The following is a 15,869-nucleotide window of genomic DNA, read 5'->3' on the forward strand; positions in this document are numbered from 1 at the left end:
TCACTGCCCGGGTGTCTGTCAATGGGCAGCTGACGCCGCTCATTGATATCCGCCGAGGGGTGCCTCAGGGTAGTCCGCTTTCTATGTCCTTATTCATATTGTCTCTGGAACCGCTGCTTCGGACTGTTGCTCTCAAGCTTCAGGGTATGACCCTCTCTGGTGGCCACCTCACTATTAAGGCATACGCGGATGATGTCGTTGTTCTCCTCCGTCAGCGTACTGATATCCCGTTGTTGAAAGGGGCAGTTGATGCTTACTGTCGTGTCTCTGGAGCACGTCTTAATCAAGGCAAATGCAAGATCCTTGACATTCGAGGGTTTCGCGATGCTGATGTCCCTTGGGCCACTTTTGTCGATCGCCATACGTCCTTGGGGATTATCGTTGATCGGTGTCCTCTCAAAATGGCGGCTCTAAATTGGAAATCTGTCACCGAGAAGATACAGGGTGCTCTGATGGTCCATGAACAGCGTTCTCTTACCATTTTGCAAAAAGTTCGCATTTTAGACACGTACGTTTTATGTAAATCCTATTATGTTGCTCAGCTGTTCCCACTTCCCCTGATGGTGGCGAAACGGTTGCGCCAACTGTCCGGCAGGTTTATATGGAAGGGTCATCTCTTCAAAGTACGTTACGAGGTTATGACGAAACCGCGTCTCTCCGGAGGCTTGGGTCTCTCTGACATTACTCGCAAGGCGTCAGCGTTGTACGTCCGCCGTACGACTCTAATTGTAACACGAGAAGTGAGTTCCATTACATCCAAGCTTTTTACAGTCGTGCGTCCGGGGAGCCTTGCTCCACCTGTCGACGTCGGTCGCCTCAATTTTAAGTTGAAGCACATCCGGGAATTTTACATTGCGGTGAGCTACCTCGGTGACGTCTTTTTGCGACGACCTGTGCCAACGACCAAGTGTTTGATTGCCCGCTGGAAGGGGCAGGACGGTCCCAATTCAATAGAACTGGCGTTTCCCACTGTCTCCTGGAGGAACGTCTGGAAGAATGTTAGTCTGCCGATCCACTCTATGGCCGTGACGTCCACGTGGTATAGGGTAATTAATAATTTGATCCCCACAAATGTACGACTGCACCGCATTGGTCTTTCTGACACGGACAAATGTACTCGGTGTGGTCTCCTGGATACCCTTGAGCATCGATTCACCTGTTGTGGCCACCTTGCCAATTGGCGTTGGCTCAGGAAACAACTGGCTTTTGTCACTAGGTCTGCTGAAGCCGCTTATACCATTGATATCATCGTACGGCCCGATTCTTATTTTTTTCCGCGGACGAAGCTTAATACAGTCATGTGGTTAATTGGACATTTTGTACATTTTGTCGTCACTTGTCATGAGGAGGATGAACACCTAGCGTTTCAGCAGTACATGCTTACTGCTTACTGGGCCCGCTTGCGATTGCCACGTCTCCGCGATGACTTTGCCAATATGCTTACCCTGACGTTCGAAAGAGAGGGTGTTGGATAAGGTCGCCCACGAGCGCCACCTTTTTATGATGTTTCTGGATTTGCAACTATCCCGTGTCGTCCTTCTTTTATTTTTTTTTTTTTATTCTTTCTTTTCCCTCTACGCCAGGACTGCAGTTTTCGTGGCACTTTTGGCTGAAAAACAGCAACAATGAGGCCAAGTAACGAGACAGTAGGGGAAGGTCCGATGCCCTTGTGCAGGTGCCATTCGGGGGCGAGACTGTGGAGACATCGTGGCCAGGCCTCGGGTTTCGACCCCTGCCCACTTTGTTTCCGCAGGCCTGCTTCTGAAGGACACCTCTAAAAAAGGAAAAAAAATGAAAAAAAAATTAAAAAAAGAACAACCAAGGAATAAGAAAAAACATAGCTCAGTTGGGCAAAAAAAAAAGTTGCTAGGATAAAAAAAAAAAAAAAAAAGTGGTAGAGCACTGGTCTCGTAAACCAGGGGTCGTGAGTTCGAACCTCACAGAAGGCATTCATTTTTTTAACCTTCCTGCAAGGAGCGGAGCTATCTCGAGCAGCATTAAAAATATAAAAAAAAAGAATTCTTTTTTTTTTATTTAAAAATAAAAATCTTTACAAAAAAAAAAAAGTGGTTAAGGCGTCTGACTTGAAATCAGATTCCCTCTGGGAGCGTAGGTTCGAGTCCTGCCGACTGCGAAAATTTTCTCGCTCTCACAAGATGAACGTTCAGTTGCGTCACTACTAAACACGTGGGTCACCAGCAATGTGCAGTGTTATTTGATCCATGGCGCAGCGTTACAGTCGCGCCCAGAAGCCGCAGCTCATCTCCCCGTCTCACAGCCGTCCACCAGGTGTTAGTACAAGTGTCGCCTCACTGGGCAGTGCAGACGTGTCCATCTTAGCTTGCAGACGATGACGTGTAGCCATTTATGAGCTAACGCAAGTCGAATGTTTTACCGCGTGTATCTGCTAGATACTGCCTCTTATACGGTGGAGAGGCTCACTCCTCCTTGTGTCTCGTTCGCTGCACACGAGTTGCCCCTGGCATCGATATAGCACGGGTTTTCTAGCGCCAGCGTGGCGTCACGTGAATTCAGCGAAGTCAATATTACACGAATCGAGTCGACATGTTTGCTTTTAACGATGATGGAAGCAGAAGAAATGTGTGTGGAACTTCACTGCATCGGCTGCTCGCCTTTCAGCGTCCCTGTGTCTTATCAGACGAAGGTGACTGTGAAATTGGCAACGAGACACAGTTCACGAACACATGCAAACAGGAAACTTCAGCGTCAAAAAAAAAAAAAAAAAAAAAAAGGGTATGATTCCTGCTTAGGGTGCAGGAGGTCCCGGGTTCAAATCCCGGACGAGCCCTAGCGTTTTGTGCAAACTGGTCGCACGTCGGTGGCTGAGTCAGCGCAAAAAACTGCCCGTCAATGTAAAGCTAATTTCATATTTGCTCTAAGGAACTGACCCTCTGGTCCGACGTATGAAGGTGATTACCAAGGTTTCGGTACAGATCGTAGCAAATGCTTGTCGGTTTAAAGTGATGAAAAAGTGTTTCCGCCCGGGATCGAACCGGGGACCTTCTGCGTGTTAGGCAGACGTGATAACCGCTACACCACGGAAACTACTGCTTTCAGGCTTGCTTCACAGACAACTTGTAACAAGGTTGCCATCGTAACTTAAAAGTTCAATAAATGCGGCACTTGCATGACGAAGGTACATGCAGCAGATCCACACATGACGTGGCTCACTGGAGTAGTATGCGACATAGGCAGGAAAATACTGTTCCCGCCCGGGATCGAACCGGGGACCTTCTGCGTGTGAAGCAGACGTGACAACCGCTACACTACGGAAACGACGGACACGCTCACTCCATCCTTGTACACTCGACGGCGCCTCAGCCTTTCTTTGGCCCGCGCATGCACACACCATAGTTCTTTTGACAGCCTAAAACCCATCGCTGCCGAGGGCTCAACAAGTCTTCGGGGTGCTCGAGAGGGTGTCTGTCGTAGCATCCCGAACGAGATAGCGGCGTTTCGCGCAGTCGTTATTGCAAGTCACATTAGCAAAAACAATCACCTCCTTAGCAGCAGGCAGTGCGAGCCCAGCTGCAGCTTTACATGAAGATGCCAATAGCGCTGGGAGGCCGCCGACCGCGGGCCACGGCACCTCCGAGAACGGTGCTGCCCATGACCCATTGTGTCGCTACACAGTCTGTCGAAGAACAGCACTGCCGGCAGAGAGCACCTCCCCCATCCCGCCAGCCGCACCAGACTCGAAGAGCACCCTGGACGACTTCGAGGGACGCAGTTTGCTGGAATATTTGGCGCTCGCGCTGTCACAGGGCTCGTTGGTCTAGGGGTATGATTCCTGCTTAGGGTGCAGGAGGTCCTGGGTTCAAATCCCGGACGAGCCCTAGCGTTTTGTGCAAACTGGTCGCACGTCGGTGGCTGAGTCAGCGCAAAAAACTGCCCGTCAATGTAAAGCTAATTTCATATTTGCTCTAAGGAACTGACCCTCTGGTCCGACGTATGAAGGTGATTACCAAGGTTTCGGTACAGATCGTAGCAAATGCTTGTCGGTTTAAAGTGATGAAAAAGTGTTTCCGCCCGGGATCGAACCGGGGACCTTCTGCGTGTTAGGCAGACGTGATAACCGCTACACCACGGAAACTACTGCTTTCAGGCTTGCTTCACAGACAACTTGTAACAAGGTTGCCATCGTAACTTAAAAATTCAATAAATGCGGCACTTGCATGACGAAGGTACATGCAGCAGATCCACACATGACGTGGCTCACTGGAGTAGTATGCGACATAGGCAGGAAAATACTGTTCCCGCCCGGGATCGAACCGGGGACCTTCTGCGTGTGAAGCAGACGTGACAACCGCTACACTACGGAAACGACGGACACGCTCACTCCATCCTTGCACACTCGAAGGCGCCTCAGCCTTTCTTTGGCCCGCGCATGCACACACCATAGTTCTTTTGACAGCCTAAAACCCATCGCTGCCGAGGGCTCAACAAGTCTTCGGGGTGCTCGAGAGGGTGTCTGTCGTAGCATCCCGAACGAGATAGCGGCGTTTCGCGCAGTCGTTATTGCAAGTCACATTAGCAAAAACAATCACCTCCTTAGCAGCAGGCAGTGCGAGCCCAGCTGCAGCTTTACATGAAGATGCCAATAGCGCTGGGAGGCCGCCGACCGCGGGCCACGGCACCTCCGAGAACGGTGCTGCCCATGACCCATTGTGTCGCTACACAGTCTGTCGAAGAACAGCACTGCCGGCAGAGAGCACCTCCCCCATCCCGCCAGCCGCACCAGACTCGAAGAGCACCCTGGACGACTTCGAGGGACGCAGTTTGCTGGAATATTTGGCGCTCGCGCTGTCACAGGGCCCGTTGGTCTAGGGGTATGATTGCTGATTAGGGTGCAGGAGATCCCGGGTTCAAATCCCGGACGAGCCCTAGCGTTTTGTGCAAACTGGTCGCACGTCGGTGGCCGAGTCAGCGCAAAAAACTGCCCGTCAATGTAAAGCTAATTTCATATTTGCTCTAAGGAACTGACCCTCTGGTCCGACGTATGAAGGTGATTACCAAGGTTTCGGTACAGATCGTAGCAAATGCTTGTCGGTTTAAAGTGATGAAAAAGTGTTTCCGCCCGGGATCGAACCGGGGACCTTCTGCGTGTTAGGCAGACGTGATAACCGCTACACCACGGAAACTACTGCTTTCAGGCTTGCTTCACAGACAACTTGTAACAAGGTTGCCATCGTAACTTAAAAGTTCAATAAATGCGGCACTTGCATGACGAAGGTACATGCAGCAGATCCACACATGACGTGGCTCACTGGAGTAGTATGCGACATAGGCAGGAAAATACTGTTCCCGCCCGGGATCGAACTGGGGACCTTCTGCGTGTGAAGCAGACGTGATAACCGCTACACTACGGAAACGACGGACACGCTCACTCCATCCTTGTACACTCGAAGGCGCCTCAGCCTTTCTTTGGCCCGCGCATGCACACACCATAGTTCTTTTGACAGCCTAAAACCCATCGCTGCCGAGGGCTCAACAAGTCTTCGGGGTGCTCGAGAGGGTGTCTGTCGTAGCATCCCGAACGAGATAGCGGCGTTTCGCGCAGTCGTTATTGCAAGTCACATTAGCAAAAACAATCACCTCCTTAGCAGCAGGCAGTGCGAGCCCAGCTGCAGCTTTACATGAAGATGCCAATAGCGCTGGGAGGCCGCCGACCGCGGGCCACGGCACCTCCGAGAACGGTGCTGCCCATGACCCATTGTGTCGCTACACAGTCTGTCGAAGAACAGCACTGCCGGCAGAGAGCACCTCCCCCATCCCGCCAGCCGCACCAGACTCGAAGAGCACCCTGGACGACTTCGAGGGACGCAGTTTGCTGGAATATTTGGCGCTCGCGCTGTCACAGGGCTCGTTGGTCTAGGGGTAGTTCGCCGGCGGACGGCGTGGAGGTAGGACGTAGTGTGGTGTGCGCTGCGCCGTCTGTGCGTCCGCGTGGTAAGTCTTGCGGTTGCTGCGGCTTAAAACTCTGTTATAGAACGCTTCGAGAAGTAATGAGTAGCATGCAGTGATGGCTCAACCAAGTCGAAAAGATACGTTGAAACTTACTTTTGATCCTCGATATGCCAGACCCAAGTCGTTTGAAGTAGAAAATTGGTTAGAAGAAGATGTGAAGCTTTCCTTTAATGATGTAATTGGGATCCACCTGTCGATTGTAGCTTGTGTCGTGTTTGTTAAAATGCGTAGTTCCGAGTTGTGCGAGAAAATAGTTGAGTCTTCCGGAGGTGTCATGAAATTTAAGCACTCAGATGGAAACGTTGGTGAAGTCACCGTTGCACATGCTGGTTTTGGCATTCGCACGATTCGAATCTTCGAGTTACCCTTTGAGATTACAACAGACCAAATTAATGCTGTAATTTCGCCCTTTGGGAAAGTGCTCAGCAACTTTGCCGAGAAATGGTCAAGCGCGCATAAATTCCCAGTACTAAATGGCGTACGGCAGCTTCGTGTAGAGTTACAAAAGCACATCCCGTCGTACATCAATGTCTGCGGATATAGAGGGATTGTAATTTATGACGACCAACCGCGAACCTGTGCCGCCTGTAACAAGCCTGGGCACGTTCGCGCAGAATGTATACAGCGGCGCGTAGCACAGCTGCCGGCCGGCGAGGCCGCTAGGCCACCGGCGATGACAACACTGCCAGGAACCTACGCCGCCGTGGCACGCGAACGGCCGACTGTCTCCTCAGCCCCTGAATCGTGTGCAAATACAAATTCTCTAAACACTGGAATTCCGATGGACGTCAGTGCCGTCATAGCTGACGACTTACAAGAGTCCCGCCAATCTACGGAAACAGTTGAAGTTCCACCGACACAAGCGCCTGCAATTGTAAAGGCAGCAGATCCGCCGGAAGCTGAAGACCGACACACCTTGCAGGAAAGCGACACTAACTTGGATGCTGAAGAAAGTCCGTCGAGAGGCAATTCTCCGAAGAAAAATAAGAAACGCCGGCTGGCGCGCAAAGGTGCAGAGGAGACAGCTCCCATACTTCGACAAAAAGCGAAGGAAATAGGTAGTACCTTAAGCCAACAGATCTGTAGCAACACGAAAGCGACACCAGTTTCTGTGGAGCATTCCCCTTCTGCGCTGGAAAAACGAGACGTCCAAGGAAAACCAACAAAGACAGCATCCAACCACCCTCAAGAAACGAGTCACTCTCATGAAGCTTCACTCGTCCCACCCACGACGACAAGCTCAACCAGCTGGGCAGACGAAAGCGACCATAACAATCCCGACGCTGAAATGACAGAAGTTTCAGAAACTAAGACAGACTGTCAGCTAGCCCCACAGGTGGCTGATATCTTCAATGACGACGTCTCCGCGAACGAACATTCTAAAGAACAAGGACACACCGCTGAAACATTTGCTACCGGTGAATATTATTAAGACGCGTTTTAAAGCTGACGTTTGCGAGACAAAACGGAAGAATGTTTTTTAAAGTTAGATCAAGTAGAACGAAGAATGTCTGACCTACAAGCATACAAAATCGCGACAGTAAACCTTAATAAGATTCATAGTTCCTTCAAACTACAGAACTTAAAAGATTTTATATACGCTTCTGACAGTGACATTATACTTTTACAAGAAGTGACAGACATTGAGCTTGGTAACGTACCTGGCTACAACGCCATTACAAACCCAGGGCATGGAGCGGAAATGGGCACGGCTCTGCTCACAAAGGAGGGCATAGTAGTCCAAGATGTAGTAAAACTACCAAACAGTAAAGGCATAGCGGCCACAATAAACAACATACGACTCATTAACGTGTATGCCCCTTCAGGATCCAGTAACAGGCACCGCAGAACGGAGTTCTATAAAGAAGAAATTGTCCCACTATTTGGAACTCGATATGAACACCTTATCCTAGGAGGGGATTTTAATTGTGTTTTGCATGCCAAAGACCAAACTCCCAATTTCAACAAGTGTACTGAACTGGAACGTATAGTTAATGACTTACGACTAATAGACTCATGGGAACATATGCACGATGCAACCCCTGGCTTCACCCACGCCACAAGTCACTCGGCGAGCCGTCTCGACAGGATATATGTAACGCACAATTTGAAACACCTCATTTTGCAGTCCGAAGTATGGCCTACCGTTTTTTCAGATCATGCTGCATACATATGCACAATCAATCTGATAAAACAAGGGACATTCAGAGGTAGAGGCACATGGAAGCTCAATGTGTCACATCTGGAAGACCATGCTTGTCAGGAGGCATTTCACAAGGTATGGAGAGAGTGTGAAAGCAAATTTAGCTCGTACAACTCTGGCACTGACTGGTGGCTGAAACATGCCAAACCTAAAATACGGAGGTTTTTCATAAACTACTCCAAAGACAAAAACTTTTGGTACAAATCAACTATAGAATTTTACTTTCAGTGTCTAAGGGATTTGTACAAGTGCGATGCAACAGTTGTGGACAACCACGAAAGAATTAACAAAATTAAAGCAAAAATTTTAGCACTACGGCGTAAACAACTGGAAGGCTACCAAATAAGGTCGCGTGCCCAGAACATAGCCCAGCACGAGGCTACTTCCATTTATCATGTCATTCGTGAAAGCAAAAGGGCGTCTCGCAAGATATTATCTGAAATAACAACTGATGATGGAAGGAAGCTGACGACGCAAAGAGAGATTAAAGAGGCAATCGTACAGCATTTTGAATCCTTAATGTCTAGTCAGCCGGTTGACGAACAGCTTCAAGACGAGTTAATGATCAACCTCCAGGGCAAAGTATGCCACGCGGAAGCACAGACTCTCCTCTCGGAAGTTACTGAAGAAGATGTCGAAGAAGCTATATATGGAAGCACGAAAAATAAGGCTCCAGGGGCAGATGGAATTCCAGCAGAATTTTATCGCAGATTCAGTGGCCTCGTAAAAGGCAAGTTTACCCTCATCTGCAACGAACTGCTAAACCCTGCGAATGACATCCCGAAAGAATTTCGTGAGGGACTCGTAGTGCTAGTGCCAAAAACTACGAATACGAAATCTGTAAGCGCTCTGAGGCCAATTACGCTTTTAAACAGCGATTACAAAATCTTTGGCCGCATGCTCGCTCGCAGGCTGAAAACCACAATGACCAGCGTCACTGGCCCTTATCAAACAAGTGTGGGCAAAGACAGAAGAATTCTCCAGACCCTCTGTGATTACAGGGACCTAATCTCAACGGCCGACGTCTGCAAAATAAAATGTGCACTCATCTCACTCGACTTTGACAAAGCCTTCGACAGAGTTAACCATAGTTTTCTCCTTCGCACCATGGGCGCAATGGGCTTCCCACCTCGATTCATTGCGGTAGTAAGAAATACATTAACAAACAATTCAGCTAGATTTGTCATCAATGGCCACATTAGCCGTTCGATTGACGTCACCAGCTCCATTAGGCAAGGGTGTCCAATGTCAATGGCACTCTTCGCCATCGCCATCGAGCCCCTGCTTGCCTCCCTTATGAAACATCTACAAGGACTACAAATACATGGAGAAAAGATCGTGTGCAAGGCATACGCTGATGATGTTGGCTTCCTAGTCGTGAATGGCGCTGAAGTACAGAGCGCACTACGAATAGTAACAAAATATGAACAGGCATCTGGTGCAAAACTTAATAGAACAAAGTCGGGGATTTTCAACATCGGCCGTGGAATTGGGACGCAAACGCAGGATCTGTTACGCGAGCTTGTAACCATGAAATGTCTCGGCATAGATTTTAAAAGAAATATCAAGCACACTATTGCTGCGAATTATCGAAAATTACTTAACAGCATACGCGCCTCTGTACAAGCACATAGTATTAGGAAACTCGATGAACTTCAAAAAGTAACAGTGGCAAATGTATACATCACATCCAAAGTTAATTATGTAGCACAAGTTCTGCCACCACCTGCGACTTTGTTGAAAAGCATCGCATCTGCACTAGGACACTTTGTGAGCCGCGGACGTATTTTCAAAGTCAAATATGACATTCTGATGCTCCCTACGAAATGTGGTGGGTTAAATCTTACCGATGTCAGCAAAAAAGCGCAAGCCTTATACCTTGCTACCACATACAAACACTGGAAAGAGCCAAGTGGTACCCTTGCTGCACATTTGTTAAACGAAATAGCTCCTGCTGACGTCAGTGCACCTATAAATGTCCAACACATACCCAACGGACTATACCACTTGAAATACTTTTTCGTAGAATACAGCTATATACAGGCAAGGATTCCTGGGAAAGACATCATGAAAGTTAAAGAACTTTATAATAACTTGATGAAAGACAAACCCAGAAACGACATAGAACAAAAGTATCCTTGTTATAACTGGGAAACAATATGGGAAAATATTCACTGCCGGAACTTGCCAACGTATGTCAAATCGACCTGGTACTTTGCTGTAAACAGAAAAATTACGACGAACTCTAAACTTCACTCTATTCGATTGGCCGAGTCACCGCTGTGTCCATTATGTAAAATACCAGATACCGAAGAGCATAGATTGCTGTGTGACAGGGTAAAAGAAATATGGCTCTACATAAGACAAAAGATAGCGAGCATCAGCAGAACTACGCCCAACGCCGTTACGCCTTCTGAATTTTTAACCCCTGACGGTATACCTTACCCTAAAACAAAACGAAATGCAATTAACTGGTTGAAAGGCCAAACGATGCATTACGTCCTAACAAAAGAATCAAGCAATAGGGAGGACTTCTGGGTATACCTTACAACTGAGCACCACAAGTTGATGTGTACTAAAAAATACAAAGAAAATTACGCAAACTTTTTAACTAAAACAATCCTGTAACCAATAGAAATGCGTAATTTACATTGCACATCCAAGCATTTCGTATATTAGACGAATGATTTTTGGTTAAAGTTTGTACTTCAAGTAGCAGGAGGACGATTTCCAACAGAATGTAGTCAGAGAAGATCATCAGTATAGACCAATTAAGCCTATGTGTATCTATTACTTTGGTTTCGGGGAAACAGTGATGAAACTGGTATACACCATTTATTTAGTTTCTGTCTTTCTTTCTTTTTCTTTTTACAAGAAGACACATTTATGTTAATTAAGTGTAAAATCAAGCAGAAGAAGCCTATTTTACTTCATTACCTTCTGAAAAAGGAAATTATATTTATCAGGAATAATCAGTTTGCTTCTTTCCGTTTTTCCACGCACGGAGAACGAAATTTACAGATGCAGTTACATTTCCACAACAATTATGAGACTGCCTTCTCCATGGAAATTCCATTTATTTTTATTCAAGCCATGTTGCAAACAAAGGCAACAGAAGGGGCATACTTCGTTCGTCGTTCAGAAGCAGCGCGTTTCCACATCATCAAGTTACATTCATTCTTAAAGGCGGAGAAGCCGGGCCGAGAAGGCAACACTTGGCGAGCGTAAAGGATGGGTTGAAGGGGAGGAAGGAGACCCAAAAAAAAAGAAAAAAAAAAAAAAAGGGGTATGATTCCTGCTTAGGGTGCAGGAGGTCCCGGGTTCAAATCCCGGACGAGCCCTAGCGTTTTGTGCAAACTGGTCGCACGTCGGTGGCTGAGTCAGCGCAAAAAACTGCCCGTCAATGTAAAGCTAATTTCATATTTGCTCTAAGGAACTGACCCTCTGGTCCGACGTATGAAGGTGATTACCAAGGTTTCGGTACAGATCGTAGCAAATGCTTGTCGGTTTAAAGTGATGAAAAAGTGTTTCCGCCCGGGATCGAACCGGGGACCTTCTGCGTGTTAGGCAGACGTGATAACCACTACACCACGGAAACTGCTTGTGTGCATCTTACTTCACAGACAACTTGTAGTGATGTTGCCATCGTAACTAAAAAATTCAATAAATGTGGTACTTGCAAAACGAAGGGACATGCAGCAGATCCACACACGACGTGGCTCATTGGAGGACAATACGACATAGGCAGGAAAATACTGTTCCCGCCCGGGATCGAACCGGGGACCTTCTCCGTGTGAAGCAGACGTGATAACCGCTACACTACGGAAACGACGGACACGACGCGTCCATCATTGTATACTCGAAAACGCTTCAACCTTTCTCTCGTGCGCGCATGCACACACCATAGTTCTCTTGACAGCCTGAAACCCATCACAGCCGAGGGCTCAAGAAGACTTCGGGGTGCAATAGAGAGTGTCTGCCGTAGCATCCCGAACGAGATAGCGGCGTTTCGCGCAGTCGTTATTGCAAGTCACATCAGCAAAAACAATCACCTCCTTAGCAGCAGGAAGTGCGCGCCCAGCGGCAGCTCTACATGTAGATGCCAATAGCCCGGGAATTCGCGCCGCCCCCATCCCGCCAGCCTACACGAGACTTCCAGGGCAAACTGGACGAAATCGAGGGACTGGAATAATTGGCATTCGCTGTGTCACAGGGCTCGTTGGTCTAGGGGTATGATTCCTGCTTAGGGTGCAGGAGGTCCCGGGTTCAAATCCCGGACGAGCCCTAGCGTTTTGTGCAAACTGATCGCGCGTCAGTGGCTGAGTGATCGCAAAAAGCTCGCCGTCAATATCAAATGAATTTCTTATTTGATGTGAGCAATTGACACTCTGGTCCGACGCGTGAAGGCGATTACGAAGGTTTCGGGTACAGATGGTAGCAGATGCATGTTAGTAAGTCTTGCTTAAAGTGATGAAAAAGTGTTTCCGCCCGGGATCGAACCGGGGACCTTCTGCGTGTTAGGCAGACGTGATAACCGCTACACCACGGAAACTGCTTGTGTGCACATTACTTCACAGACAACTTGTAGTGATGTTGCCATCGTAACTAAAAAATTCAATAAATGTGGTACTTGCAAAACGAAGGGACATGCAGCAGATCCACACACGACGTGGCTCAGTGGAGGACAATACGACATAGGCAGGAAAATACTGTTCCCGCCCGGGATCGAACCGGGGACCTTTTGCGTGTGAAGCAGACGTGATAACCGCTACACCACGGAAACGACGGACACGACGCGTCCATCATTGTATACTCGAAAACGCTTCAACCTTTCTCTCGTGCGCGCATGCACACACCATAGTTCTCTTGACAGCCTGAAACCCATCACAGCCGAGGGCTCAAGAAGACTTCGGGGTGCAATAGAGAGTGTCTGCCGTAGCATCCCGAACGAGATAGCGGCGTTTCGCGCAGTCGTTATTGCAAGTCACATCAGCAAAAACAATCACCTCCTTAGCAGCAGGAAGTGCGCGCCCAGCGGCAGCTCTACATGTAGATGCCAATAGCCCGGGAATTCGCGCCGCCCCCATCCCGCCAGCCTACACGAGACTTCCAGGGCAAACTGGACGAAATCGAGGGACTGGAATAATTGGCATTCGCTGTGTCACAGGGCTCGTTGGTCTAGGGGTATGATTCCCGCTTAGGGTGCAGGAGGTCCCGGGTTCAAATCCCGGACGAGCCCTAGCGTTTTGTGCAAACTGATCGCGCGTCAGTGGCTGAGTGATCGCAAAAAGCTCGCCGTCAATATCAAATGAATTTCTTATTTGATGTGAGCAATTGACACTCTGGTCCGACGCGTGAAGGCGATTACGAAGGTTTCGGGTACAGATGGTAGCAGATGCATGTTAGTAAGTCTTGCTTAAAGTGATGAAAAAGTGTTTCCGCCCGGGATCGAACCGGGGACCTTCTGCGTGTTAGGCAGACGTGATAACCGCTACACCACGGAAACTGCTTGTGTGCACCTTACTTCACAGACAACTTGTAGTGATGTTGCCATCATAACTAAAAAATTCAATAAATGTGGTACTTGCAAAACGAAGGGACATGCAGCAGATCCACACACGACGTGGCTCATTGGAGGACAATACGACATAGGCAGGAAAATACTGTTCCCGCCCGGGATCGAACCGGGGACCTTCTGCGTGTGAAGCAGACGTGATAACCGCTACACTACGGAAACGACGTACACGACGCGTCCATCATTGTATACTCGAAAACGCTTCAACCTTTCTCTCGTGCGCGCATGCACACACCATAGTTCTCTTGACAGCCTGAAACCCATCACAGCCGAGGGCTCAAGAAGACTTCGGGGTGCAATAGAGAGTGTCTGCCGTAGCATCCCGAACGAGATAGCGGCGTTTCGCGCAGTCGTTATTGCAAGTCACATCAGCAAAAACAATCACCTCCTTAGCAGCAGGAAGTGCGCGCCCAGCGGCAGCTCTACATGTAGATGCCAATAGCCCGGGAATTCGCGCCGCCCCCATCCCGCCAGCCTACACGAGACTTCCAGGGCAAACTGGACGAAATCGAGGGACTGGAATAATTGGCATTCGCTGTGTCACAGGGCTCGTTGGTCTAGGGGTATGATTCCTGCTTAGGGTGCAGGAGGTCCCGGGTTCAAATCCCGGACGAGCCCTAGCGTTTTGTGCAAACTGATCGCGCGTCAGTGGCTGAGTGATCGCAAAAAGCTCGCCGTCAATATCAAATGAATTTCTTATTTGATGTGAGCAATTGACACTCTGGTCCGACGCGTGAAGGCGATTACGAAGGTTTCGGGTACAGATGGTAGCAGATGCATGTTAGTAAGTCTTGCTTAAAGTGATGAAAAAGTGTTTCCGCCCGGGATCGAACCGGGGACCTTCTGCGTGTTAGGCAGACGTGATAACCGCTACACCACGGAAACTGCTTGTGTGCACCTTACTTCACAGACAACTTGTAGTGATGTTGCCATCATAACTAAAAAATTCAATAAATGTGGTACTTGCAAAACGAAGGGACATGCAGCAGATCCACACACGACGTGGCTCATTGGAGGACAATACGACATAGGCAGGAAAATACTGTTCCCGCCCGGGATCGAACCGGGGACCTTCTGCGTGTGAAGCAGACGTGATAACCGCTACACTACGGAAACGACGTACACGACGCGTCCATCATTGTATACTCGAAAACGCTTCAACCTTTCTCTCGTGCGCGCATGCACACACCATAGTTCTCTTGACAGCCTGAAACCCATCACAGCCGAGGGCTCAAGAAGACTTCGGGGTGCAATAGAGAGTGTCTGCCGTAGCATCCCGAACGAGATAGCGGCGTTTCGCGCAGTCGTTATTGCAAGTCACATCAGCAAAAACAATCACCTCCTTAGCAGCAGGAAGTGCGCGCCCAGCGGCAGCTCTACATGTAGATGCCAATAGCCCGGGAATTCGCGCCGCCCCCATCCCGCCAGCCTACACGAGACTTCCAGGGCAAACTGGACGAAATCGAGGGACTGGAATAATTGGCATTCGCTGTGTCACAGGGCTCGTTGGTCTAGGGGTATGATTCCTGCTTAGTCTGCAGGAGGTCCCGGGTTCAAATCCCGGACGAGCCCTAGCGTTTTGTGCAAACTGATCGCGCGTCAGTGGCTGAGTGATCGCAAAAAGCTCGCCGTCAATATCAAATGAATTTCTTATTTGATGTGAGCAATTGACACTCTGGTCCGACGCGTGAAGGCGATTACGAAGGTTTCGGGTACAGATGGTAGCAGATGCATGTTAGTAAGTCTTGCTTAAAGTGATGAAAAAGTGTTTCCGCCCGGGATCGAACCGGGGACCTTCTGCGTGTTAGGCAGACGTGATAACCGCTACACCACGGAAACTGCTTGTGTGCACCTTACTTCACAGACAACTTGTAGTGATGTTGCCATCATAACTAAAAAATTCAATAAATGTGGTACTTGCAAAACGAAGGGACATGCAGCAGATCCACACACGACGTGGCTCATTGGAGGACAATACGACATAGGCAGGAAAATACTGTTCCCGCCCGGGATCGAACCGGGGACCTTCTGCGTGTGAAGCAGACGTGATAACCGCTACACTACGGAAACGACGTACACGACGCGTCCATCATTGTATACTCG

The 15,869-nt window shown here is 48.8% G+C and overlaps 21 non-coding genes across 21 annotated transcripts; 5 read left to right on the forward strand and 16 right to left on the reverse strand.

Annotated features, from left to right (window-relative positions):
• Positions 1-2,993: 2,993 nt before the first annotated feature.
• Trnav-aac (transfer RNA valine (anticodon AAC)) lies at positions 2,994-3,066 on the reverse strand. The gene has a single exon. It is a non-coding gene; the product is annotated as a tRNA-Val (tRNA).
• A 158-nt stretch (positions 3,067-3,224) lies between these two features.
• Positions 3,225-3,297, reverse strand: Trnav-cac (transfer RNA valine (anticodon CAC)). The gene has a single exon. It is a non-coding gene; the product is annotated as a tRNA-Val (tRNA).
• Positions 3,298-3,785: 488 nt separating this feature from the next.
• Trnap-agg (transfer RNA proline (anticodon AGG)) lies at positions 3,786-3,857 on the forward strand. The gene has a single exon. It is a non-coding gene; the product is annotated as a tRNA-Pro (tRNA).
• Positions 3,858-4,041: 184 nt separating this feature from the next.
• Positions 4,042-4,114, reverse strand: Trnav-aac (transfer RNA valine (anticodon AAC)). The gene has a single exon. It is a non-coding gene; the product is annotated as a tRNA-Val (tRNA).
• Positions 4,115-4,272: 158 nt separating this feature from the next.
• Trnav-cac (transfer RNA valine (anticodon CAC)) lies at positions 4,273-4,345 on the reverse strand. Its single transcript has one exon. It is a non-coding gene; the product is annotated as a tRNA-Val (tRNA).
• A 744-nt stretch (positions 4,346-5,089) lies between these two features.
• On the reverse strand, positions 5,090-5,162 carry Trnav-aac (transfer RNA valine (anticodon AAC)). The gene has a single exon. It is a non-coding gene; the product is annotated as a tRNA-Val (tRNA).
• Positions 5,163-5,320: 158 nt separating this feature from the next.
• Positions 5,321-5,393, reverse strand: Trnav-cac (transfer RNA valine (anticodon CAC)). The gene has a single exon. It is a non-coding gene; the product is annotated as a tRNA-Val (tRNA).
• A 6,323-nt stretch (positions 5,394-11,716) lies between these two features.
• Positions 11,717-11,789, reverse strand: Trnav-aac (transfer RNA valine (anticodon AAC)). The gene has a single exon. It is a non-coding gene; the product is annotated as a tRNA-Val (tRNA).
• Positions 11,790-11,947: 158 nt separating this feature from the next.
• Positions 11,948-12,020, reverse strand: Trnav-cac (transfer RNA valine (anticodon CAC)). Its single transcript has one exon. It is a non-coding gene; the product is annotated as a tRNA-Val (tRNA).
• A 384-nt stretch (positions 12,021-12,404) lies between these two features.
• On the forward strand, positions 12,405-12,476 carry Trnap-agg (transfer RNA proline (anticodon AGG)). Its single transcript has one exon. It is a non-coding gene; the product is annotated as a tRNA-Pro (tRNA).
• A 194-nt stretch (positions 12,477-12,670) lies between these two features.
• Trnav-aac (transfer RNA valine (anticodon AAC)) lies at positions 12,671-12,743 on the reverse strand. Its single transcript has one exon. It is a non-coding gene; the product is annotated as a tRNA-Val (tRNA).
• A 158-nt stretch (positions 12,744-12,901) lies between these two features.
• On the reverse strand, positions 12,902-12,974 carry Trnav-cac (transfer RNA valine (anticodon CAC)). Its single transcript has one exon. It is a non-coding gene; the product is annotated as a tRNA-Val (tRNA).
• A 384-nt stretch (positions 12,975-13,358) lies between these two features.
• On the forward strand, positions 13,359-13,430 carry Trnap-agg (transfer RNA proline (anticodon AGG)). The gene has a single exon. It is a non-coding gene; the product is annotated as a tRNA-Pro (tRNA).
• A 194-nt stretch (positions 13,431-13,624) lies between these two features.
• Positions 13,625-13,697, reverse strand: Trnav-aac (transfer RNA valine (anticodon AAC)). Its single transcript has one exon. It is a non-coding gene; the product is annotated as a tRNA-Val (tRNA).
• Positions 13,698-13,855: 158 nt separating this feature from the next.
• On the reverse strand, positions 13,856-13,928 carry Trnav-cac (transfer RNA valine (anticodon CAC)). Its single transcript has one exon. It is a non-coding gene; the product is annotated as a tRNA-Val (tRNA).
• A 384-nt stretch (positions 13,929-14,312) lies between these two features.
• Trnap-agg (transfer RNA proline (anticodon AGG)) lies at positions 14,313-14,384 on the forward strand. The gene has a single exon. It is a non-coding gene; the product is annotated as a tRNA-Pro (tRNA).
• A 194-nt stretch (positions 14,385-14,578) lies between these two features.
• On the reverse strand, positions 14,579-14,651 carry Trnav-aac (transfer RNA valine (anticodon AAC)). The gene has a single exon. It is a non-coding gene; the product is annotated as a tRNA-Val (tRNA).
• A 158-nt stretch (positions 14,652-14,809) lies between these two features.
• Trnav-cac (transfer RNA valine (anticodon CAC)) lies at positions 14,810-14,882 on the reverse strand. Its single transcript has one exon. It is a non-coding gene; the product is annotated as a tRNA-Val (tRNA).
• A 384-nt stretch (positions 14,883-15,266) lies between these two features.
• Positions 15,267-15,338, forward strand: Trnat-agu (transfer RNA threonine (anticodon AGU)). Its single transcript has one exon. It is a non-coding gene; the product is annotated as a tRNA-Thr (tRNA).
• Positions 15,339-15,532: 194 nt separating this feature from the next.
• Positions 15,533-15,605, reverse strand: Trnav-aac (transfer RNA valine (anticodon AAC)). The gene has a single exon. It is a non-coding gene; the product is annotated as a tRNA-Val (tRNA).
• Positions 15,606-15,763: 158 nt separating this feature from the next.
• Positions 15,764-15,836, reverse strand: Trnav-cac (transfer RNA valine (anticodon CAC)). The gene has a single exon. It is a non-coding gene; the product is annotated as a tRNA-Val (tRNA).
• Between the last annotated feature and the right edge of the window lie 33 nt (positions 15,837-15,869).

This window comes from Schistocerca nitens, chromosome 2 (genome assembly GCF_023898315.1).
Source record: "Schistocerca nitens isolate TAMUIC-IGC-003100 chromosome 2, iqSchNite1.1, whole genome shotgun sequence".
Classification (NCBI taxonomy): Eukaryota; Metazoa; Arthropoda; class Insecta; order Orthoptera; family Acrididae; genus Schistocerca; species Schistocerca nitens.